The sequence below is a fragment of the Giraffa tippelskirchi genome, chromosome 4 (genome assembly GCF_054371585.1).
Source record: "Giraffa tippelskirchi isolate mGirTip1 chromosome 4, T2T-mGirTip1v1.2.pri, whole genome shotgun sequence".
Classification (NCBI taxonomy): domain Eukaryota; kingdom Metazoa; phylum Chordata; class Mammalia; order Artiodactyla; family Giraffidae; genus Giraffa; species Giraffa tippelskirchi.
This window is the reverse complement of record NC_137278.1, coordinates 192,039,929-192,067,375: the sequence shown is the minus strand read 5'-3', so window position 1 is coordinate 192,067,375 and position 27,447 is coordinate 192,039,929. Positions and strand designations below refer to the sequence as shown.

General features: G+C 37.6%; 1 protein-coding gene and 1 long non-coding RNA gene across 19 annotated transcripts in view; both read right to left on the bottom strand.

The window, feature by feature from the left end:
• Positions 1-27,447, bottom strand: part of LRP6 (LDL receptor related protein 6) — a 184,772-nt gene that overhangs the window by 135,870 nt on the left and 21,455 nt on the right. The window lies entirely within an intron of this gene.
• LOC145545263 (uncharacterized) lies at positions 11,327-27,281 on the bottom strand. The gene is made up of 2 exons (XR_014081983.1): positions 16,926-27,281; positions 11,327-15,721 (listed from the first exon to the last, which is right to left on the bottom strand). It is a non-coding gene; the product is annotated as an uncharacterized LOC145545263 (long non-coding RNA).

Here is a 27,447-nt window from a genome sequence, read left to right as displayed (position 1 = left end):
AAAACCTGAATAGAGCCTACTAAAAGGGTAGTTCAGCTTTTCCAGAGGGGGAGAAACAGGGAAAATAAAGCCCAAATATTTACTGGTAAATTCTATAAAAATTTGAAGGACCAAATAACTTAAACAAAAATATGTCAGTGTACAGGAAAGGGAGACATTCCAAAACAGCAGAAAAAACAGTCTTCTCAAGCACATATGGAATAGTCAAAGACATGACCCATACAACTAAAAAGAATTAAATTCATTCAAGTATATTCTCTGGCCACAAATACGTAGAATTGATCTCGGTAACAGAAAGCTATCTAGATAAACATTAAAATTTCAAAATTAACTAATATACTCTTCTGAACACATGTAGGCAGTAAATTATTAACCTTGTCTTTGGCCCTCAGCTACTGGCAGGTAATGTCTAAACTGTTGGGACTGTCCTGCCCGCTAAGTGTGCTTTTGCTTATCTGGAGCCCTGGGCCAGCACAGACAGTCTATGCTAACAATGTGATTTATGGTGGGTGCTTTGGGCCACTCAGTATCAGTTCACTCTCTTGGAGGGGCTGGAGGAGACTGAAAGGTCAGTCAAGCAGGCACTCTGTCTGCCCCAAGAAAAACTGCACTGTAAGCCTCAGGTGAGCTTCTCTCGTTTGCGTTACTCTGCATGAGGTCACATAACTCCACTGAGAGAAGACCACTGGAGGCTCTGTGCCCTTGGGTGACTGATTTGAATCCTTTCATTGAAATAAACCAGAACAGGAATATTACAATTTCAAGTGATTCTATGAGTTATTCTAATTCTCCAATAAATTACTGAACCTAAGAGTAGTCTTGAGGACTCCAAATTTGCATCTGGTAACAAAAGTGAGCGTGGTCTGGGGGACTTCCTCCAACTTCTCAGTAAGAATGAAAATAAAGGAAAGGAAATTAGAAAATATTTATAATTTAATGAAACCAGAAACACATCATATCAAAATAACATGGTGCAACTAAACACATTCAAAGAAAAGATTAAATGCTTATAAAAGAATAAAGTTTCTCAATCAATGACCTAGGCTTCTACCTTAAGGAACTAGAAAAAATTAAAACTGAAGCATAATGAAGGAAACAAAGATAACATAAATCAATGCAATTGAAAACAGAAAAAAAGAAAATCAATAAAACAAAAACCAAGGCATTTGAAACTATCAGTAAACTTGATAAAACTTGAACTAACCAAGAAAAAAAAAGCCACATTCCTACTAATGTCAGGAACAAAAGAAGAACTATACAACACACCATATAAACATTAAACAGCTATTAGTTACAACTTAATTACCGCAAGTTTAACAAACTGAAGACACAAACTATGAAAGCTCTCCTATGAACATTTAATATGTCTATTCAGGCTGGTTTTAGAAAAGGCAAAAGAACCAGAGATCAAATTGCTAACATCCGCTGGATCATCGAAAAAGCAAGAGAGTTCCAGAAAAACATCTATTTCTGCTTTATTGACTACGCCAAAGCCTTTGACTGTGTGGATCACAATAAACTGTGGAAAATTATGAAAGAGATGGGAATACCAGACCATCTGATGTGTCTCCTGAGAAATCTGTATGCAGGTCAGGAAGCAACAGTTAGAACTGGACATGGAGCAACAGACTGGTTCCAAATAGGAAAAGGAGTACATCAAGGCTGTATACTGTCACCCTGCTTATTTAACTTATATGCAGAGTACATCATGAGAAACGCTGGGCTGGAAGAAGCACAAGCTGGATCAAGATTGCCGGGAGAAATATCAATAACATCAGATATGCAGATGACACCACACTGATGGCAGAAAGTGAAGAAGAACTAAAGAGTCTCTTGAGGAAAGTGAAAGAGGAGAGTGAAAAAGTTGGCTTAAAGCTCAACATTCAGAAAACTAAGATCATGGCATCTGGTCCCATCACTTCATAGGAAATAGATGGGAAACAGTGGAAACAGTGTCAGACTTTATTTTTTTGGGCTCCAAAATCACTGCTGATGGTGATTGCAGCCATGAAATTAAAAGACGCTTACTGCTTGGAAGGAAGGTTATGACCAACCTAGATAGCTTATTTAAAAGCAGAGACATTACTTTGCCAACAAAGGTCCGTCTAGTCAAGGCTATGGTTTTTCCAGTGGTCATGTATGGATGTGAGAGTTGGACGATGAAGAAAGCTGAGCACCGCAGAATTGATGCTTTTGAACTGTGGTGTTGGAGAAGACTCTTGCGAGTTCCTTGGACTGCAAGGAGATCCAGCCAGTCCATCCTAAAGGAGATCAGTCCTGGGTGTTCATTGGAAGGACTGACGTTGAAGCTGAAACTCCAATACTTTGGCCACCTCATGGGAAGTGTTGACTCATTGGAAAAGACCCTAATGCTAGGAAGGACTGGGGGCAGGAGGAGAAGGGGACGACAGGATGAGATGGTTGGATGGCATCACTGACTCGATGGACATGGGTTTGGGTAAACTCCGAGAGTTGGTGATGGACAGGGAGGCCTGGCGTGCTGCGATTCACGGAGTCGCAAAGAGTCAGACACGACTGAGCGACTGGACTGAATTGAACTGAACTGAAAGAAAAGAGCTTCACAATTTAAAGCCTTACAGTAAAGAAAACTCAGGACGGTCTAGATGGCTGAATTGGTGAATTCCATCAAAGATTTCAAGGCTAAATAATACCAATTTGACACAAATTCGCCCCAAAAACAGGAGGGAAAAACAAATATCCAATGCATTTTATGAAGTCAGCATTACCCTGATCCCCAAATCTGAAAATGACTTTACAAGAGAAAAAAAAACTATAAACCAGAATCTGTCATGAAGACAAAAAAAGGCTCAACAAAATTTTAGCAAATCAACCTAACATATGGTAACTGTCGTTGTTTAGTCACTAAGTTGTGTCCAACTCTTTGGTGACCCCATGGACTGCAGCCTGCCAGGCTCCTTTGTCCATGGTACTTCCCAGGCAAGAATACTGGAATAGGTTGCCATCTCCTCAAGCAGGTCTTCCCAACCCAGGGATCCCCTTCACTGGCAGATGTATTCTTTATCACTGAGCCACCAGGGAAACCCCTATAAAAAGTTTCAAACCCCTAGTTGAGCAAGATCTCATAATAGAAAATTAATATAAAAATCAATTTATTCTATACAAAAGCAATGAACAATTGGAAATTAAAATTCCTAAACAGTAACATTTACAGTAGAATCATAAAACATAAATTTTTTTAGTAAAAATGTAATAATGTGTATGATCTATGTGCTGAAAACTACAAAATAGTGATAAAAAAAATCAAAGACCTAAAGAAAGATATCCATGTTCATGGATGGTGGTGGTTAATACGCCACTTCTCCCAAGACTAATTAGGATTTACAATCAAAATCCCAGCAAGATTTAATTAGAGTTTGACAAGCTGATACTAATACTCATTCAAAATATCAAAGACTACAGCTGCCACAACAATTCTGAAAATGAAAACAATCTTGGAGAACTCATAATAACTGCTTTTAAGACTTACTATCTTGACTACAGTAATCAAGAGAGCATGCTATTGACAAAACAATGGATGCAAAGATCAAATGAATAGAGTCCAGAAACAGACTCACATATTTGGTTTTCAATAAAGATACAAAGACAGTTTAATGGAAGACAGTCTTTTCAACAAATGATGCTAGAACAACTGGATATTCACACGCCGAAAGATGTACCTCAATCATACCACAAATCATATACAAAAATTAAGTCAAAATGGGTCATAAAGTTAAATGTAAAATCTAAAACTTCTAGAAGAAAACACAGGAGAAACCTGTTGTGACCCTATATTAGGCAAAGGTTTCCAAGATTTGGTGTGTGTTTTGCATGTGTGTGCTCAGTCATGTCCAACTCTTTGCAACCCCATGGACTATAGCCTACTAAGCTCCTCTATCCAAGGGATTTCCCAGGCAAGAATACTGGAGTAGGTTGCCATTTCCTCCTCCAGGGAATCTTCTCAACTCAGGATCAAACCCACGTCTCCTACATTAGCAGGCAGATTCTTTACCACTAGCATCACCTGGGAAGCCGCTAAGATTTGGTACTGGAAGTCAAAAGCAATCCCTAAAAGGAAAAAAAACAAAAAACAAAAACCCTGAAAATCAAAATATAAAACATCTGCTCTTTCAAAGATGCTATTAAGACAGTAAAAAGACAAGCCACAGACTAGGAGAAAAGATTTATCAAATGTATCTGATAAGGGATGAGTATCCAGACTATGGATCAACAACTTTCAAAACTCAACAATAATTAACAAAAACAATATAAAACTTAGAAAATCATCTGACAGATATTTCACCAAAGATATACAGTTCAATGCAGTTGCTCAATCATGTGAGACTCTTTACGACCCGACAGACTGCAGCACACCAGGCCTCCCTGTCTATCACCAACTCCCAGAGTTTACTTAAACTCATGCCCATTGAGTCCGTGATGCCATCCAACCACCTCATCCTCTGTCGTCCCCTTCTCCTCCTGCCTTCAAGCTTTCCAAGCATCAGGGTCTTTTCACATGAGTCAGCTCTTCGCATCAGGTGGCCAAAGTATTGGAGTTTCAGCTTCAGCATCAGTCCTTACAATGAATATTCAGGACTGATTCCTTTAGGACTGACTGGTTGGATCTCCTTGCAGTCCAAGGGACTCTCAAGAGTCTTCTCCAACACCACAGTTCAAAAGCATCAATTTTTTGGCACTTAGCTTTCTTTCTGGTCCAATTCTCACATCCAAACATGACCACTGGAAAAACCATAGCTTTGACTAGATGGAGCTTTGTTGGCAAAGTAATGTCTCTGCTTTTTAATATGCTATCTAGGTTGGTCGTAACTTTCCTTCCAAGGAGTAAGCGTATTTTAATTTCATGGCTGCAGTCACCATCTCCAGTGATTTTGGAGCCCAGAAAAATAAAGTCTGTCACTGTCTGCACTGTTTCCCCATCTATTTGCCATGCAGTGATGGGATCGGATGCCATGATCTTAGTTTTTCTGAATGTTGAGCTTTAAGCGAACTTTTTCACTCTCCTCTTTCACTTTCATCAAGAGACTCTTTAGTTCTTCTTCGCTTTCTTCGTAAAGGTGTTATCATCTGCATATCTGAGGTTATTGATATTTCTCCCGGCAATCTTGATTCCAGCTTGTGTTTCTTCCAGCCCAGCGTTTCTCATGATGTACTCTGCATATAAGTTAAATAAGCAGGGTGACAATATACAGCCTTGACGTATTCCTCTTCCTATTTGGAACCAGTCCGTTGTTCCATGTCCAGTTCAAACTATTGCTTCCTGACCTGCATACAGATTTCTCAAGAGGCAGGTCAGGTATTCTGGTATTCCCATCTCTTCCAGAGTTTTCCACAGTTTGTTGTGATCCACACAGTCAAAGGCTTTGGCACAGTCAACAAAGCAGAAATAGATGTTTTTCTGGAACTCTCTTGCTTTTTCAATGATCCAGCAGATGTTGGCAATTTGATCTCTTGTTCCTCTGCCTTTTCTAAAACCAGCTTGAACATCTGGAAGTTCACGGTTCACGTACTGTTGCAGCCCGGCTTGGAGAATTTTGAGCATTACTTTACTAGTGTGTGAGGTGAGTGCAACTGTGCGGTAGTCTGAGCATTCTTTGGCATTGCCTTTCTTTGGGATTGGAATGAAAACTGACCTTTTCTAGTCCTGTGGCCACTGCTGAGTTTTCCAAATTTGCTGGCATATTGAGTGCAGCAATTTCACAGCATCATCTTTTAGAATTTGAAATAGCTCAACTGGAATTCCATCACCTCCACTAGCTTTGTTAGCAGTGATGCTTCCTAAGGCTATTCAACTTCATACTCCAGAATGTTTTGCTCTAGGTGAGTGATCACACCATCGTGATTATCTGGATCGTGAAGATCTTCTTTGTACAGTTCTTCTGTGTATTCTTGCCACCTCTTCTTAATATCTTCTGCTTCTGTTAAGTCCATACCATTTCTGTCCTTTATTGTGCCCATCTTGGCATGAAATGTTCCCTTGGTATCTCTAATTTTCTGAAGAGATCTCTAGTCTTTCCCATTCTGTTGTTTTTCTCTATTTGTTTGCATTGATCACTGAGGAAGGCTTTCTTATCTCTCCTTGTTATTCTTGCTAGCAAAGATATACAAGTAGCATTAAACATCTAAAGACAAGCTCACCATCATTAGCTATTAGAGAAATACAAATTAAAACCACAATGAGATCACAAAATACATATAAGAATAGCTCAGTTGGTAAAGAATCCACCTGCAATGCAGGAGACCCTGGTTCGATTCCTGGGTCAGGAAGATCCACTGGAGAAGGGATAGGCTACCCACTCCAGCATTCTTGGGGTTCCCTTGTGGCTTAGCTGGTAAAGAATCCACCTGCAATGTGGGAGACCTGGGTTCGATCCCTGGGTTGGGAAGACCCCCTGGAGAAGGGAAAGGCTATTCACTCCAGTATTTTGGACTGGAGAATTCCATAGACTGTATAGTCCATGGGGTCACAAAGAGTCGGACATGACTGAGTGACTTTCACTTCACAAAGGAAATTGACATTACAAATGCCAATGAGGCTGCAGAACAACTGAAACTTTCAAAGACTGCTAGTGAGAATAAAATACAATATAACCACTTCAGGAAATTTTCAATTTCTTATGAAGTTATTTTTAGTTACCACAGAATCCAACAATTTGACTTCTAGGCATTACCCAAGAGAAGGAAGAGTCATGAAAACTAATGTTCACACAAAAACCTATACATGAATGTTTACAATGGATTTATAATTACCAAAACTGGAAACAACTCAAAAATCCTTGAACTGATTAATGGACAAACTATAATAAATCAATACCACAGGATACCACTCAGCTACAACAAAAACTACAGCTACTCACAACAACATAGATGAATCTCAAATGTACTATGCTGAGTCAAAGACGCCAGTCTCAAAAATCTGTATCATTTCATTTACATGACAGTCTGGAAATGACAGAATAATAGGAACAAAGAACAAATCAGTAATTTCCAAGAGCTGAGGACGGGACAAGGTTAAATACAAAAGAGCACATGGAAATGTGGGGGGGGGGTGATGATCGGACAGTTCTACATCTTGCCTGTGGCGTTGATATGACAAAGACTCTAAACTCTAGCCGGCTCCTGAGTCCTTTCTCAACTATGCCTGTTAAGACTTATGTCTTTATGGCCGATAAAGACCTACATTAATATGCTAACACAGTTTCATGGCTGCATCCCTAGGATGCCCCAGCTCCTCTTAAAGCACCTGCCTGAAAACACTCAAAGCTGCCACAAGAATTTACTGTTTGTTCCGGCAAACACCTGAACTTCTATCTGGCAGGATGTGTGGGGTGGGGAGAGCTTTTGATGAGCAGCCATTAACCAATCCAGGTAGTTTCACATGAACCAATAACAAAAAGCTCCTCTTCCAGTTTTTTGTTATTTATCACTTCCCTGACTCCATTGAACCCCCACTAATCCATTCTCAATTGCATCATTCTTCCTCTAAAACCTCAAGTCACTGTTCCATTCACGCTGCAGTCTCTTCCATAATGCAATAATAAATTACTGATTAAAATCTGTCCTTACAATTTTAACTAGGGTCCAGCTTTGTTCATCTTGAACAGTACACAACTATATTCATTTGTTAAAATTCATAATACCATACAATAAAAATGATAATTTTATTGCATGTAACATTATACCCTATTAAAATAAGAGAAACTTTGGTAAACAACAAAAAGCTTCTGAACCATCAGCAATAATTCACCTCATTAGTAGGTCAAAGAAAAATTGTATGATCATATGAAATGCTGAAAAGTCATGACAAACACCAATGCTAGAACTTTTATTTCTATCAAGGTAAACGCATATACCCTTTCTCTAAAACAAGAATAGGCAAACTATGGCCAGGGGTTCAAATCTAACCCACTTCTTTTTGTGTGGCCCCATGAGCTAAGAATGGTTTTTACATTTTTAAACAGTTGTTAAGAAAAAGAGGAAGATGCAACAGAGACTGTGTGTGGCCCACAAAGAATAAAATAAAATGTTCACTAACTGGGCCTTTATAGAAAACATTTGCCCACCGCTTGTTCTAACGCCTTGTAAATGTGGTCCACAGACCAACAACCTCAGCAAAATCTCAGGCTCCATCCAAAACTACTAAATCAGAATCTGCGTTATAATAAGAGAATGAAACCACATATCTTTCCTTACATATGTATTTTTGCAACATCAGAAAATACATAGTAAAACATAGTAATAGTAGTATACACAACTCTAGAAAACACTAAGCAATATTCCTAGGATAAATCTATAAAGCATTTGGCAAATTGCTCCTTGGTTAATTTTGAAAAACCATCCATTAAATTTCAATCATATTGTGACTATTTTCTGAACCCAAAATTATAGCTGACACAGTCCAACACCACAATAAAACATTTTAAATGATTCTTCCCAAAAATGTGGTTAAGTATTCATGCCATTAGCTAAGAATAAAAATCATAAAGACACTCCAAGGTTTTAAAGAAATATTTCCCCAGTCATTTCATTCAATCAAACCCTTCCTTTCATCCAAATCAAAAACTGAACCTGAATTTTCCCAAATCTTTATATGCATGTTATAGCCATTTATCTCAGCCTCCCAGAATGACTGGGAAATAGCCATCCTACAGTCTTTCCACAAACTGCTTAACTGAAAATTACATGTAAGTATTAGCGCCATTCAAATACCATTGCTGTGTTTCCCCCTGGGAATGAGAGAGAGAGAAGGAAGGAGCATATCACATATATTTACCAATAATTTATATAAAATTACAAATACTGCAACATACGATCATAATTGTGATCAAGGGATTTGTATTTGTATCAATACAAATCTCCAAGAGATCATTCAAGAATATGGCAATAGTACTGGCAACATGTAGGGGATTTAGGACTCTCTAATTCTGTAAGATGTGAAAAATCCCACAATACTTATTGAGGCAAATACCTAAAATATTAGCTACAATGTACTTTTCAACTACTCCCACCTTGATTATAAAAAACCATTCATTCTAGGAATGAAATTTCTGTTTTTGATTGCACTGAGGCTAATGAACTAAACTCATATATGATGTATACTTGTATCTACATTAAGTTAAATATGAGCTCATACTAATGTCTCCAATTCTAATCCATGACCACATGGATCAATGTAGCCTCCTCCCCTTGCTTGTCTGTAACCTCCTATTCCAACACTGAGAAACCTTTTTCCCACCACCTACCACTTATCTTCCTGACTTGGTGAATTCTAGCATAGAATCAGAATCGTTAACTGTTCCTCTGTGGGAAGAAACATATTCAACCTGAGGACACAACTTATGTGCAATTCCTTTTGCCTTCAGTCTAACAGGTTCCATGCATTTCCAAAGTTACTTAGGTGAGCCCCTTTCCTCCCCCATTCTATTCATTTTTTCCATACATTTCTAACAGTATTAGATTTGTTTGGCTCTATCTGCATTTTATCCTGGGATCCTCCAAACACCTACAAGGTTTTTTTTTTTTCTTTTTAATTTGCATACATTAAGGTTCACTTTCTGCTGTAGAGTTCTATGAGTTTTAACAAACTAACAGTGTGCTCTTTGATGATGCTTCTCATCTTCTATATACATACAACAGATTACAATTTTACTACTTATTCTTCAGGCAAACACACAAATTTCCAGAGTCCTCTTTAATTCTACTAAACAGAGTATAGCGTCTCCATGTTGCAGGCTTATCTCCACCTATATACCACTGTTTTCACTCTCAGAGGAGATATTTCAGAAAACTTACATTCAGATTACAAACAGCTGTTTGCTCATGATTAAGCTTCAAAGGAAAATGTTACAGAGTTGTAAGAAAACAGATTTCATATCTTATTTTACAACCAAGTTCTGAGAATTTCACTTAAGCCTCTATCATTAATAAATTAATGAAAACTTTAAAAGACAGTCATGAATTCATTTCACTGCTTTCATTTCCACTTTGGTTTTCTTACATATAAACTGAGATGATATGGGTTCACTTCCTTAGTTCAGTCTCACTGTAAGGATTCTTAAAGTCACTCTAGTCTAAAGAGTATGTTTACTGTCGATAAACAGTATGTAATAAAGAAAAGTTATCAGACCCATTATCAATGGCTTAGGGAACTAGAACAAGACTAAGAATATAAATAAGATATAAAAGCATATAGGTTCTATTCCCTGGATGCCTGCCCCAATTCAAATTAACACTTCTGAACAAGTCTGAAACTCATCTATCAAAATTAAGACTCTAGATTATATTATGTAACACTTTTCCAGTTAATAAATACTGTATTACTTAAGATTTATGTATTTGGATTTTTAATACATAAAAGCAAAGTCCTAACATTCAATTTCTGGTACAGTATGTAAGCTTAGAACTCATGAGTTCAGTTCAGTCGCTCAGTCGTGTCCAAATCTTTGCGATCCCATGAATCGCAGCATGCCAGGCCTCCCTGTCCATCACCAACTCCCGGAGTTTACCCAAACCCATGTCCATCGAGTCGGTGATGCCATCCAACCATCTCATCCTCTGTCAAGCCTTTCTCCTCTTGCCCCCAATCCTTCCCAGCATCAGGGTCTTTTCCAATGAGTCAACTCTTTGTATGAGGTGGCCAAAGTATTGGAGTTTCAGCTTCAAGTCCTTCCAATGAATGATCTGTTGCAGCCTGGCTTGGAGAATTTTGAGCATTACTTTGCTAGCATGTGAGATGAGTGCAATTGTGCGGTAGTCTGAGCATTCTTTGGCATTGCCTTTCTTTGAGATTGGAATGAAAACTGACCTTTTCCAGTCCTGTGGCCACTGCTGAGTTTTCCAAATTTGCTGGCATATCCAGTGCAGCACTTTCACAGCATCATCTTTCAGGATTTGAAATAGCTCAACTGGAATTCCATCACCTCCACTAGCTTTGTTCATAGTGATGCTTTCTAAGGCCCACTTGACTTCACATTCCAGGATGTCTGGCTGTAGGTGAGTGATCACACCATCGTGATTATCTGGGTCGTGAAGATCTTTTTTATACAGTTCTTCTGTGTATTCTTGCCCACCTCTTCTTAATATCTTCTGCTTCTGTTAGGTCCATAACATTTCTGTCCTTTATCGAACCTATCTTTGCATGAAATGTTCCTTTGGTATCTCTAATTTTCTTGAAGAGATCTCTAGTCTTTCCCATTCTATTGTTTTCCTCTATTTCTTTGCATTGATTGCTGAGGAAGGCTTTCTTATCTCTCCTTGCTATTCTTTGGAATGCTGCATTCAGATGGGAATATTTTTCCTTTTCTCCTTTGCTTTTCGCTTCTCTTCTTTTCCCAGCTATTTGTAAGGCCTCCTCAGACAGCCATTTTGCTTTTTTGCATTTCTTTTCCATGGGGATGGTCTTGATCCCTGTCTCCTGTACAATGTCACGAACCTCTGTCCATAGTTCATCAGGCACTCTATCAGATCTAGTCCCTTAAATCTATTTGTCACTTCCACTGTATAATCATAAGGGATTTGATTTAGGTCATACCTGAATGGTCTAGTGGTTTTCCCTACTTTCTTCAATTTAAGAACTCATCACTCCATCCTAAAGACAAGCAAAAACCTGAACAAACTGAAAAAATGTCAACAATTCTTAGATCCATCAGAGAACTGGGTTACAGAACAAATTGCTGATCCAAAAATTGGAGAGACAAGCAGATACAGAGACTAATAATTTAGCAGAGCAGAAACCTACGTGGGAACCAGAACCAGGGTAGTGAAATCTAAACTGTTTAAACTGATGAATTGCTAGAGGCTTGGTGTAAACAAAACAAATCTCAAAAGTTAATAACTCCAGAGAACCAGTCATGAGGTGAACCTCACACTTTTGAGCGTTCTTCCTCCAGTAACTCTACCAGGTGCTCACTGTGAAGGTCAAAGGCAAAAAAAACTCTCACCCTTCCAGCAATGGCAAAGACAAAAATAATAACTTTTGAACTACATCAGAGTATTCTATTCTTCTTAAGAAGGCCTGCCCTCAAGAGAGACCATCCTAACCTATTGGGTGCTTCATCAGAGCCTTCCAGACCTGAGAGAAGGGGAAACCAAACTCAGCCCCCTCCAGCTATCCCGCTGTTCCTAAGGGGATGAAAAACACCTGAGATGTATTTGTGGTGCTACCATCCCAGCAACTAAAAGACTCACTAAAAGACCGAGACCTACTCACAGAACTATAAAACACATTCCCTCTCCTAACACTTCAACACATTACTAACTACTTACTTACTGCAGTTCTTTTTGCCCAGTATATAATGTTCAGTTTTCAACAAAGAAATTGTTAAGTCTTACTAAAAGGGAAAAAAAAATTGAACAGACAGAGCAAGCATCAGAACCAGACTTAGATATGGCAGCAATGTTGGAATTATCAGACCAGGAATTAGAAACAACCATGATTAATATGCTAAGGACTCAAATGGAAAAAACAGGCAACATGCAAGAACAGACGGACAATATAACCAGAAAGATTCTAAGAAATTCTAAGAAAGACCCATAAAGAATCACTGGAGATCAAAACGCTATAACAGAGACAAGTGTCTTCACTGGGCTCATTAGCAGACTGGACAGAGCTGAAGAAAGAATCTCTGCATGTGTGAAATGTCCACAAAAATCTCCAAACTAAAAAGCAAAGAAAGAAGACGACTGATGGGGCTGGGGGGAACAGAACACAACAGTCAAGAACTGTGGGACAACTACAAAAGGTATACCATACGCAGGGCTTCCCTGCGGGCTCAGCTGGTAAAGAATCCGCCTGCAATGCAGGAGATCTGGGTCCGATCCCTGGGTTGGGAAGATCCTCTGGAGAAGGGAACAGCTACCCACCCTAGTATTCTGGCCTGGAGAATTCCATGGACTGTATAGTCCATGGGGTCGCAAAGAGTCAGACACGACTGGGCAACTTTCACCTTTCACTTTCATACCATATGAATAATGGGAATTCAAAGAAAAAGAACTACTGGAAACATATTCTAATTTGAAGGAAATTCTAATAACTTAGAATTTTCTTCAAATTTGTATCAGATACCAAACCACAGACTCAAGAACCTCAGAGAAGAGCAGGCAGAAAAAATGAATTGAGGGGAAAATCTACAATCTAGAACTCTGTACCCTGCAAAATTATCCTTCAAAAGTAAAGGAGAAATTAAGACTTTCTCAGACAAACAAAACTTTAGGGAATTCATTACCTAGAGACCTACTTTGTAAGAAAAGACATTCTTTCAGAGAGAAGGAAAATGATACAGGTAAGAAACTCAGATCTACATCTTTAAAAAGGGAAGCGAAGGAATAAATGAATATCCAAAAAAAACTTTTCTTTCTTTTCATTTTTCTTATTCTTAATTGATCAGACAGCAATTTGTTCAAAATAACAATAGCAACAATGTATTTGATAATTTTATATATGTGTGTGTGTGTGTGTGAAACAAATGACAGCAGTAATGTAAGGTACAGAAGGAAGGAATTAAGAATATTTGTCCCACTCAATTCTTTGAACCTAAAACAGCTATAAAAATAAAATATTTTTTTTAAAAAGGCAAAGCTGTTCCTGCTTCAGTTTACTGTTCTATAAACCCTGGTACTCATTTTTAGTGGTAAGAATGCTACCAAATCTTCATTCTGTGCATTTCCCCAAAGGCAGCTAAATTATGTATCCAAAGGAAAGAATAAGAGAGCGAGACTGGAGAGATTAAATGTTATTCCTAAAATGTCTCCAGTCAATGCAGTGACCTTTCTGCAGAATGAGGCTCTCTGGTGGGTCTTCTCATCAATACAGTTTTTCCTGGGTTTCAGCCTCAGAATCTGCTTTATGAGACTTTGTCCTTCTCCGAGGAGTGTAGGGAAAAAATGGCAATGGGCCCTACCGAGCCAGGAAACCGGCACTCACGGCACTTGGGATGAAGCACTGAAGCCGATTCAAATGAATGGAAGCTGCTGAGTCCTGTGCTCAAGACCCTTGCACAGAATGTGATGCTGGACAGCTACAACAGCTGACCTCATCACCGGGAATTCCATTTCTGTAAATCCAAACTCATCATTCAACATGAGGGGAGGAGAAAAGTCCTTGGGGTAGTGGGGGGAAGGAACCCACTGGTATTTTCCTCCAAAATCAAAGTATACTCTCTATCCAAAGTAGATACAGAGGATTTACTACTCTGTATTTTGAGTATGATTATCTAAGAGCATTATTTGGTCCAGGTGAGGGGACAAAGTTGAGTTACAACATTTTAACTCTGTCAAATGAATATCAATTTACATCTCTCAGTACAAGTGCAACACAAGACTAGTATGTATGTAATCAAATATATGTAATCCAGACATGGCATAAATATACAATATCTCTATAAATATAACAGACTCTATCCTGTTTTGGATATTCTAGGTACTGGAAGAAACTTAGGTTTATTCTATGTATCAGAAAGATTATGTAAACTAGAAAAATTCCAAGTCAAGTCTACAAAAGAGCTTTAAAATTTACCAGTTAATTTTAACTTTACAATTTTTCACATTAATTTATTATGTAGTGTATAATTTAAAACAAAACTGAACCCTTTAGAAGTTTGTTGTTTTTCAAGATGATTCTGACTTCAAAATTCCCAGAAACTTCACACAGCTAGAAGAGAGCTGCAACAGAAAGCATCACGGGGGTAACAGCTGTCAAATAACTCATCAAGAGGTGTATCTGCCCTGGAGAGGCGAGGGGATGTCATCTCCAGGACTAAACTATGTAACATGAATACAGGCTCTCGCTCTAACTATTAAGCTGCATAAAACAATATGAAGAAATTAGGTGATATGGTAAAAGGCACCTTTTAAAAGTTTGAAGGTCGTAGATACTAGATTTGACAAAGGCATTAGATTTAATAAAGAACAATATTTAGAGGCTACTTCTTCTAAGACAGTTACTCCTTAAAGGGGCTGGGCACCAGCCAGTAAAAGAAAGGCATAAACTTTTTATCTCAAGAGCAGCTAGTAGAATGGAGAACATCAAGACTGCTAGCAGACTAGAGACTTTATGATGCAGAGAAAAAAGAAAATTCCTGAAGAAGAAGAAAAAAAAACATTCTCCAGATTATCCGGAGGGTATGATATAAACAATTTCTATTACTAGAATGAATAATATTTAACACTGGGTCCTGAAAACCTCCACCCTTAACCCAGCTGCCTAAAAATTAGACTACCAGGTAAACTCCCGGACTACCTCATTTTATTTTGGACTCTTTCCAAAAATAAAAAATAAGTGGGGCACACATATTAACTAGTCAGTTTGGTTTCGCTTCTTTTGTTTTTGTTTGGATAGTTAACCTGGCTCAGTAACCTAGAGTTACCTAAAAGCACTTAACAGTAAAGCTGCTAAATTTAACTAGCTGTGTAATATATTCTGCAAACACTTTTTTATCAGCATCGTATTTAAAAGCCAGAAGGATATCTAAAGTATTCTCTAGAAAATTCCTAAGTGTTTGATAAATATCTCCCATGGCTTCGTAAAAGCCAAGTTACAGGCTCATTCATATAAGAGAAATCTTTCTTCGGCAACAATTATCACTAACTTTCCAATTATGTAGCTTATTTGGCCTCTTATTTTGGCTTATGGGTTCTATCTTGGCTTTGAATTAAGAGAATATGAACGTATTTACTTGAGTCCCTTGGACTGCAAGAAGATCCAACCAGTCCATCCTAAAGGAGATCAGTCCTGGGTGTTCACTGGAAGGACTGATGTTGAAGCTGAAACTCCAATACTTTGGCCACCTCATGTGAAGAGCTGACTCATTGGAAAAGACCCTAATGCTGGGTAGGATTGGGGGCAGGAGGAGAAGGGGACGACAGAGGATAAGATGGTTGGATGGCATCACCAACTCGATGGACATGGGTCTGGGTGGACTCCGGGATTTGGTGATGGACAGGGAGGCCTGGTGTGCTGCAGTCCATGGGGTCGCAAAGACTCGGACACGACTGAGTGACTGAACTGAACTGAAGAATTAAATATATGTGGTTACAACTGCACTTTGCAGTAGTATGGACATCTGCTATTCATCAAAAATCATGAAAACCAAGTACTAGGTTGTTATGTTCACTAGTTGCCACACAAATGTAATTTTATTGCTGTATCTGGCATGATACCCATTTGCAATGCTTTCTGCAAAATAATTTTTAAATGGAGTGAAGGGTAGAAGATAGGGATTAATTCAGTTCAGTTCAGTTGCTCAGTCGTGTCCAACTCTTTGTGACCCCATGAATCGCAGCCCCATGAATCACAGCACACCAGGCCTCCCTGTCCATCACCAACTCCCGCAGTCCACCCAAACCCATGTCCATCGAGTCGATGATGCCATCCAACCATCTCATCCTCTGTCATCATCCCCTTTTCCTCCTGCCCTCAATCTTTCCCAGCATTAGGGACTTTTCAAATGAGTCAACTCTTCACATGAGGTGGCCAAAGTATTGGAGTTTCAGCTACAACATCAGTCCTTCCAGTAAACACCCAGGACTGATCTCCTTTAGAATGGACTGGTTGGATCTCCTTGCAGTCCAAGGGACTCTCAAGAGTCTTCTCCAATACCACAGTTCAAAAGCATCAATTCTTCGGCACTCAGCTTTCTTTATAAACCAACTCTCACATCCATACACGACTACTGGAAAAACCATAGCCTTGACTAGACGGACCTTTGTTGGTAAAGTAATGTCTCTGCTTTTTAATATGCTGTCTAGGTTGGCCATAACTTTCCTTCCAAGGAGTAAGTGTCTTTTAATTTCATGGCTGCAATCACCATCAGCAGTGATTTTGGAGCACAGAAAAATAAAGTCAGCCACCGTTTCCACTGTTTGCCCATCTATCTACCATGAAGTGATAGGACTGGTTGCCATGATCTTAGTTTTCTGAATGTTGAGCTTGAAGCCAACGTTTTCACTCTCCTCTTTCACTTACATCAAGAGGCTCTTTAGTTCTTCTTCGCTTTCTGCCATAAGGGTGGTGTCACCTGCATATATGAGGTTATCGATATTTCTCCCGGCAATCCTAACTCCAGCTTGCGCTTCTTCCAGACCAGCGTTTCTCATGATATACTCTGCATATAAGTTAAATAAGCAGGGTGACAATATACAGCCTTGACGTACTCCTCTTCCTATCTGGAACCAGTCTGTTGTGCCATGTCCAGTTCTAACTGTTGCTTCCTGACCTGCATACAGGTTTCTCAAGAGGCAGGTCAGGTGGTCTGGTATGCCCATCTCTTTCAGAATTTTCCATAGTTTATTGTGATCCACACAGTCAAAGGCTTTGGCATAGTCAATAAAGCATAGGTAGATGTTTTTCTGGAATTCTCTTGCTTTTTTGATGATCCAGCGGATGTTGGCAACTTGATCTCTGGTTCCTCTGCCTTTTTTAAAACCAGCTTGAACATATGGAAGTTCACGGTTCACGTATTGCTGAAGCCTGGCTTGGAGAATCTTAAGCATTACTTTACTAGTGTGTGAGATGAGTGCAACTGTGAGATAATTAGGAAATAACTAATGTAAGTAAATAATGACCTTTCAAGATACCAAAATTTCTTATGCCAATAAAATAAAAATATCTCAAATGTCAATCAGACTAGATAGCAGCCATTTTATACAAATTTATTACAATCCCAAGCATGTAACTTCTAAGATTATGTAAGGAAAAAACAACATTTTCCAAAATATTCACAAACTCCTAATCTAGTATGTATACTTAATCTAAATCCAGCTTCCCCTAACAAAAATACTTAGAAATGTTCACTTTCAACAAAGCTAAATAGAAGGGATAAATTTTCATCCTTTACAAGATGTAATTACATACAAAGGTGGCTAATTAAGACAACATTTAGAATTGAGTCATAAAAACTAAGTGAACCAGATCTATATTAGGTCATAAATCACTCCATGATCCTTGAAGTTACTTATATAATCCTACCTATAATTAAAAGAAGTCATTAGCACAGATATTACTAAGTATGAATAATGCCTAACTATCATGCACATATATTCCCAAGAAGAAAAGGTAATATTTAAAAACACAAAAGTTAGAGTTTCTATTTCTGGTAGTTTGTTAACAACATAACCAGAAAATCCTCCTTTTCCTAGAATTAGTGGCGAGTCTTTTGATTTATACATTGCTATGGGCTGAATGTTTGTGTTTCTTCAAAATTCCTATGCTGAAATCCTCAAAGATGATCCTATTACAATGTGGGGCCTCTGGGAGGTGCTTAGTTTTAAGGGCAGAGCTATCAGGAATGGGATTAGTGCCTTATAAAAGAGAGATCCCCTAGGCTCTTCCACCACATGAGGACAAAGAAAGAAGGTGTATGAACCAGGAGGAGGGCCCTCACCAGAAGGGGACCAAGCTGGCACCTTGACTTTGGACTTTCCAGCCTCCAGAACTATAAGCTGCAAAATTTCTGTTGTTATAAGCTACTCAGTTACTGAGTAGCTTATGGTGTGTTATAATAGCAGCTCAAATGGATTTCATACATATATATGTGTGTGTATATATATACACATACACAAAATAAAAATACATAAACACTACTTTAAATGTACAACTAAGGTATGAAAGCAGGGGGAATCAAATCTCTGAAGAGCCAAAAGTTAACAGGGAAGTAAAAAGAAGTACTTAGCAACTAAACAACAACAACAACAAAGCAGTACACGCCTGATGCTACAGGCGCCCTGAAGGGTATTCTCAACTCAGAAGCTTCTGTTTCAACGGCAAAGCAGGACAATAATAAGGCCCTGACACACAAGAACCACTGTGTTATAAGTAAGATTTTTGCACAAAGCACAGACCTTCAGGGAACAATCAAGTAGAAAAACCTGCCACTGGTAGAAGGCGGCAAAGAAATTTTCTGCCTTGGCCTAAGCTCTGAAAAGGTGGGAAAAACCACCAAAAACTTTGTAATCACAATGCCCTTACATAGGTTTAAGCATCTGAATTTATTCTATCTACACTGTACGGGAACTCCTAACTCCAAAATTAAATATAAAAAATCATCTCTGCTTGAACTGGGTGGTAATACACGTATATACGTACGTCAAAACACCACAGAAAATCTGTGCATTTTAGTACGTGTAAGTTTTTAAAAATAAAGTGGTCCCTGGAAACACCTATAGTGTGCGTGGCAAAAACAAACCTCTCTCCAGAGGAAGAGAGGTTTGTTTTTCATGACCCCCTACCTGAAGCCACTTAGGATTCACACAAACAACCCCTCTGAAGATCAACTCACAATTTAAAACTATAAAACACCTAAGGAAACAGTTCACCTTAAGAATCAGGAAATATAACAAAGAACGTAAGTGGATTTCTAAGAACTTCAGACAACAATCATCTGCACAGAGACTGTAACTATTTTAAATTACCAAAACACATAACAGATAGACTAAAACACATGGGACAGACATCATAAAAAAGCAACAGACATCCTTAACAAAACAAGAAGTGATAATCAGTGGATGTTAAAATAATCAGTAGATGAGGAACTGGATATTGGCACTGTACAAAAGGATCATTCCACAGATTACTTGAAGGATATAAAAGGAAAAGCTCTATATTATAATAAAAATACCTTCGTCATCTATTGAGCCATCTTAACATCTTAACATCGCTACAGGTAGAACAAAATACTATGCACTTTCTGATGTGATAAATACAAAGTACTCAATACTACCTGTGAAGCACTTGTGCCAAGACACTGAATTGGCTAACCAAGTCTCCTATCATAAATATTAATTTTTACAAGAAATGTAAAGGAGTAAAAATAAATCAAACAGCCCAAGTATCTCTTAGAAAATCCCAAATCCATAACATTCTACAAGACAACCATAGAATCTTCTCAACAAAAGCATGAGGAAAAAAACAGATGGGAAGGGACTATTCCAGAGAAACTTAAGAGACATCATCAAGTGCAATCTGTGAACCTTGTTTTAAATCCTAATTCAAGTATACCAACTATAAAATAGCATTTCTGAGGCTATGACAGATATCAGAATATGGACTGAGTCATCTATAATATTAAAGACTTGTTCATTTGGGGTGCATGGAAGAAGATGGTATTGTGGTTATGGAGGAAAATATCCACTTTTCAGAGTGAGATGTCACTGTGTGGATTTGCTTTAAAACACCTCAGCTAACACAACGAGAGAGTAGCTGAATACATTATGCTATAATCACTGAATGGAATACTAGGCAGTCGCCAAAAAAAAAAAACGAGGAAGATCTCTACGAAGTGATATGGAGTGATATTCAGGATACATTGTTAGTTAAAAAAGAAAGTGCAAGAGAGCATCTTTAGTATGCTCCTCTTTCATGTAAAAAAAATATTAAAAAATTTACATGTATCAGCTCATCTGTGCAAAAAGGAGTTCAATTAGATAAAACTAGAAATAAATAATAATAAGATATCCTAAGGGGTAAATGGGGAGGGACAAGCTGGAAAGAAAGGGGAAATAGGACCATTGCAGAAGGATCAGGAGGAAGGATACTACTGAGTAAAGCCTTTTGTGTTATTTTTAACTCTAGGAAACATGGCAATTGCTTCACACAACCCAAAAATAAATTGTTAATTAAAATCAACCAGGATACAGGCAAATATTCCAAACGGAACACAAACAGTAATATATTACAAATGCCACAATGCAACTGATAGGAAAGAAAAATTACCTAAATACATTTGGAAGACAGCATTCTGACTGACAGGATTTTCACAGTAGTGTATTCTAGACAAAAAATTTGTTTCTCACAAGACTACAGGTTAGCAGTTCTGAAATTTGTACACTAGGATTGAGGAAATAAGAAAATACATTGTGGACAATGAGAACCCTGTTTCTCACTATCATAAACTGGAATAACAAAGAAAGGTGTTGGGGAGAAAGGGGAGAAGACTGTAACATAATTTTGTAAGCGGCAGGTTGGAATTGGAGATAAACACAAGCTCATTTTTTTAATATGTAGATACAGATATACACACATGAACTAGGTGTATATATATATATATATATATATATATATATACACACACATATATTTCCTACATGTATCTCTCAACTATTCACTGCAATGAAAATCCAGTGTGAACACACCCAACTCCCAAATCTTAGTTTCTCAATACCATCTTCCAATAAAGGAGACAGAGCTCCTTGGAGAAAGGGTTGAGTCTAAGGGTGAAGCAAAAGGACAAGATGAATGTGGAACATCTTGTGCTTTGAAGATAGTAAATAAGTGTTTAAAAATGATGAGGGCCTGTCAGAAGAACACAGGAGCAAACCTGAAGGAACTCCCGATGGCAAAATCTAGGACATCCTGAGCAAGAAATGATGACAGTAATGGATTATAACTTATAGAATAAACAAATGCCCCTGAGTCCATACTCATATAAATTATTGGGTAAATGCCTAAGTAGGAAAGACAGGACAGTTCTTCCTTAAGGTGGAATTCTAATAATGCATGTTTAAGAGGAACAATGGAACTACAAATATCACCATTTGGCAGAAAACCGCAGTATTAATTGTTGCAGGCAAAAACCAACAAAGGTTGCTTAAAAAGTGGACTTCTCAGGTGGCTCAGTACTAAAGAATCCGCCTACCAACACAGGAGAGACTTTGGAGATGTGGGTTCGAGCTTATGTGGGTTCGATCTCTGGGTCGGGAAGATCCCTTGGAGGAGGAAATGACAACCTACTCCAGTATCCTTCCCTAGAAAATTCCATGGACAGGGGAGCCTAGCGGGCTACAGTTCATGGGGTCACAAAAAGTCAGACACGACTGAGGATGCAGGCTGTAGCTATATGATAAGAAGCAAGATAGCTGCACAGTTTCAGACAGTTATTATAAGGGGGGAAATGTAAACACACACACACACAAAACCTGGCAGAGAAAGCCATAAGCAAGTGATCAAATAATACATCACCAGTATCCACATCACATATCTGCTGATACGATGCCCTGATGAGAGAACATGACCTCTGCTATGCCAAAAATATATAACTGATCGTAGGAAAACCTCAGGCAAATCCTAAATGAGGGACATTCTGCAAACTGATTGGCCAGTATCCTTCAAAAGGTCATGGTTATGAAGACAAAGACCGGTAAAATGTCCTAGACTAAGGAAATAACTAAATGCAACATGGGACCCTCGACCACAAAAAGGACCCTCATGGGAAAATTAGAGAAATTCTAGTATGGTCTAGAGATTAGTTAACCATATTATATCAACATTAATTTCCTGATCTAGGTAACTCTTCTATGATTACATAAAATATAATATTAAGGGAAGCAAGGTAAAGATTATGGGTTTCCTAAGTGGCTCAGGGATAAAGAATCCACCTGTCAATGCAGAAGCCACAGGAGATTGAAGTTCGATCCCTGGGTCAGGATGATCCCCTGGAGAAGAAATGACAACCCACTCCAGTACTCTGCCAGGAAAATCCGAATGACAGAGGAGCCTGGCGGGCTACAGCCCATGAAGGTCACAGAGTTAGACAAGACTGAAGGACTGCACAGGCAGGTAAAAGTCACACAAGAACTATGGACTATTTTTGTAACGTTTTGTAAGTCTAATATTATTGATGCAATATTCTTCTTTTATTCTTCTTTTATGTAGGGTAACATGATCTCATTGTAAGTTTTAAATGAAGTGCATAAAGAAATTCTACAAAAGCAAAATACAATCACTGATACTAAGCTGCAAAATTAGGCACAGCTGGACAAAGAATTATCTGGAAGGCAGGTGCAAAAAATAACCAGAAGCCCAGAGAGATAAAGTGAGAGAAGATATGAAAGCAAGATTAAGGGGCATGGAGCAGCAAATCAGATGGTCCACATACATCAAACAGGAGTTCCAAAGAAGACTAAAGAGAATCAAGAAAAAGTAAGAAAATGATGGATAACTTTCTAGAATAAAGAACAGTGATGATTATATTCTAGAAACAAGGGTTCTAAGCAGGGTAAATAAAACACAGCCACATCTGGACACAAAGTGAACAAAGCTGCAGAGTACCAAAAATTTAGGAATGCTAAAGGGTTGCTTTTAAGCAACCAGGAAAAAATTAATTACAAAGCAACAATAATTAGAAAACAGACTTCTCACAGCAACAATTAAAGTCATAATACCCTCGAAGGACTGAGTGAAAGTAACAATCACAGAGAATTCTATAATCAAATAATTATCATTCCAAGAATGAGGACAAAATAAAATATATTTGCAGACAAACTCCAGGAGCTTACCATTAACAGACTTCTGTTGAAATATTAAAGAACATACTGCAAGCAGAAGGAAGCTAAAACCAACCAGATTAAGTGGGATGCAGAAAAATAGTAAAATAAGAAATCAGTACAGCGAGTAAATCTAAAAACACAGAATTTATAAAATCCTCTTTTAAATAAAACAACCAGGTTGCATTTTTTAAGTAATTCAACATGCAAAAAAAGGGGAAAAAAAAAAAAAAAAAACCCATAGCTTCAGCAAGACACTTTTCATGGGAAAAAAGCACCAAATGTGGAACTGGAAAATCTCAACCAAGAATCTGACTTTCTCTTATTTTAGCCAAAGGACTAGGTTTGTTCAGCCAAAAAAGTGAAGGTCATTTATCAAAAAGATTCTTAAAATTCCCTACCACTCCCAGCATTTAATTGGCAGAAAACAGGCTTCCCCAATTGACCAAGAGGACACCTTTCAAAATTGTACGTTATTGAGAGTTCAGACAGAGCGAGAGCTTTGATACACAGAATCAGTGCTTCAGGATATGGAGCTTTATGAATAATCGGCTACCTGCTTCTATGCAAAAGCTGTGGGAATGGATATGATCTTAAGGAAAGAATAAACGATACACTTTTAAACTTAAGAGTTATTAAGAAAGGGAAAGAGTGGTCCAAGTGGTAGGAAAGCCAACAGTATAAAAATCAGAAAATCTTAAGAGAAGAATTTCTAAAAGGAATATGGTATCAATATCAAATGCTACCAAAAAAAAATACTAAAGACAATCATTTCATTTCTACTTCACAAATTAGCTGTCACATACTCCTTCCAAAATCTTAAAGATTCAATAACACAAATATCAGGTGTGATCAAACTAATTTGCTAAAATTTCTAAAGAGCCAATCACACTGAAATATAGTAAGGATATATAAGAGTACCAAAGTGCAGAGAACTCAGTTAAAGGTATCCTATATTCATTACTCTCATAAAATATCATTCTTCTCTTTGCTAGGATAAATCAAAAGGTCAACGTGCAAGCAAGGAAAGCTTTTATTTATTGATAAAAGGCAAAGAAAGCTATTAAGAGACTAGGCTACTTAGAGTCATTTAGTCATACTGCAAATACTCCCTTTTAATAGTCCCTCAATAAAAGTAGGCCTGGAGATACAGAACATAAAAATAGTAAACCATACAATCAAAATTCAATGAGATGTGATATGTATCACTAGATATAAAGGATTAAAAGCTGGATGAGAATTAAGACACTCATAAGAGGAAAGACTGACATTAACATTTGAGAATACATACAATTAAATACACACATTTATTTATTTATTCTTAAAAAGAACATTTTAACTTCCATGGGCCTTGATTTCTATTCCAGAGGCTAGTCAAGTAAACCTATAATACAGGTTTCCTGGATTAGTGGCTTTCCAATGCACTCTTTTTAGATAATTTCAAAAACACCTATCTCCAAGCGTATCTGTATATATATACCAAGCATATCTGAATATATTTAATCTGCCTGAAAGTAATGGGCCACATTTTCCATTCTTCATACAAAACATATCCTTTGATATTTTAAAGTGCTTTTCAGTTTACATCAAGTGGAACTGGAGAAAAGGTTTAAGCTAGTTTTAGAGGTGAAACTGCCCAAAAAAGGAGGCTGAATGTGACAGCATGTGCAATAAGGGCAGTAGAAACAAAATCTAAAGAATCTGTTCCAAGAAACACAATTATAAGTATAAAATACCTAAATCAGACTGAATGTGTAACTAAAATATAATTTTTAAAATGAGATAGAGTACTTTTTTTAAATGTCTGGCTTTTCAAGTTCAAAATTGAAAGGAACTCATTTTAGAAATGAGGAAACTGACATCCAAGAAGTAACTTGCTTGGTAATTAACAAAACAAAGCTAGATGTGACATGAAACATGCTCCAATGAGTGTATCTTTAAAATATGATCTTGAAAAAAACAACAAAATATGATCTTGATAACTTCTAATGAAAAGACTAAAAATCTTAACCATGTTTGAAATTAACAATTACAATCAAAGCCATACTGATTTAGAATTCACAAGACCACAATAAAGTTTACATTGCTTAGAAAACAAATGTCCCTCACAAGAACAATTAATAGGATTATAAAAGAAATATTTACTGAACATCTTACTATGTGGCAGCAAGTATTTTAGTCATCTGGGATATACCAGTATAGAAAATACTTTTAAACATACTCAAATTATGACAATTACACGTACTTAACTGACAGGAAAATTATAAATCATTCTCTTTCCACTGAACTAGTTCTGCAGCTCCTCAAAATCTCTAAGATTAGAACAGTCACTGTGGATCAGATTCAGGAGCTCCACTATCAGGAGTAGCGACATAGGAATCACCTCTCACCATAAAGCAAGGATACTGCTTTCTGTAACTATGATTGTTCACTTCTGGAACCATTTCCATACACATGTTTTTCCCATTCCTTATTAGGAATTCTACACTGCCAGTCACTCAAAAGAAAGAAGAAAAAAAAAATCTCAGGCTAATAGAAGCCAAATTTAGAGAGGGAAATAAAAATCTTCCTTCAGTCTAGGCTAAATGAACTGACTGCACAAAGAACTCCATACATCCGAAAGCACACAGATGTCTGCACCAGTTCCCAGGGCTCAAACAATGCCAGTCATTCAGGAGCTTTCCTTTTACATAAGCTGATGTGAGAGCGCTCAGTCAGCTCTTCTGAACCTCATAACCCAGGATCCCGGAACTCGGATAAAGCCACCATTTTCCTCAGCTCTGTTTTCATGTACTTTCTCTGATAAGCAAACTTCATTTTTCCCCAAAAAATAAATCTGGAAATTATCTCTCCTGTTTGCTACAACTGATATGATGATATCATTCAATCCAAAATTACTATTCCATTAAAACTAAAAGTGTTAACACAAATCTAAGATCAATATTGAAAAAAATGTTCGATAAAATATATTTTCAATGCACAAGTTTAAAATATAATTTTAAACATGCTTCCTCATGCTCAGTATGAAATGATACCATTTGGCCACATTCTATCTGCTTCCAGTTGCACAATGTAAAAAACAGCCATACGACACAAAGTAACTTTTCAAAAATGAAAAGAAACTTTCGCAGAACTGCTCAAGAGTTGAAAAAGTGAATTTACACATGCAAACTCACACATATGCAACACTAACTTACAGACATCAAAAATAATGAAAGGTATTTGAGTGTTTGACCAAAACCCCATTTAGGCCTCAGGAAAAATATTCTTCAGTGAATGTCCCTCAGAAGCTTAAGTAACAGTACTGTCACCTTCAAAGTACATTATTATTGATTCTTCCAATAATATCCTTTACTTGCTGAGTCTGGCAAATTCGAGATTCAAACATTAGTAAATATTTAAGCCACAGAAACGCTATGTACTTTTTCATCACATGGGAAACTTACTTCCTAAGACACTAATCAGACCTGCCAGCAAGAAGTAAAGCTCAAGTTTTAAGGGACAAAATGAGAATGACTCATTTAGTTATTAAATTATTAGATCCTGAATAGTCAAAAAAGAGTTGCCTATAAATTCACCTCCCTTAACTATGTACTATCCTTAAGAGATTTGTGGCTCTTCTAATTTAACATTTTTTCCCTGTCCACACTACATAATGCAAATAAACATGCTCTGAAGAAGGAAAAGTTCTCTCCTAAGTTTTCTCTCCTTAAATAGTAAATCCTTAAAGATATTCCCCATCTCTCCCCAAGAAGAACACAAAAAAGCAGAGCTCTGAACATACTGACCATTTAATAGATATTTGGGAAAATTTCCATCATCCTTAGAGTTGTAAGATTGAATTTGTCAAAAAGGAGAGGGGGAGAACTATTTATCTTTTCATCAAAGTATTACTTCCTAATAAGCACGGAAAGCAACAAAACTCTGTATGTTCTACAAAGCAGTAACCACAGAGACATTTCAATACTCCCTGAGACTTAACAACAAACTTTGCTGGCAAAACAGATTCCGTTTCTCAAAAACACCTTGCAAGTTCTCAAGAACCAGATTCTTCAATCAGGACAGTTTACTATACATTCAACATCTATGACCTTCTCCTTGGAACACACAACCCTGTTTCCTACCACTAGAGTCAGTATAATATTTTCTGATGCTTTA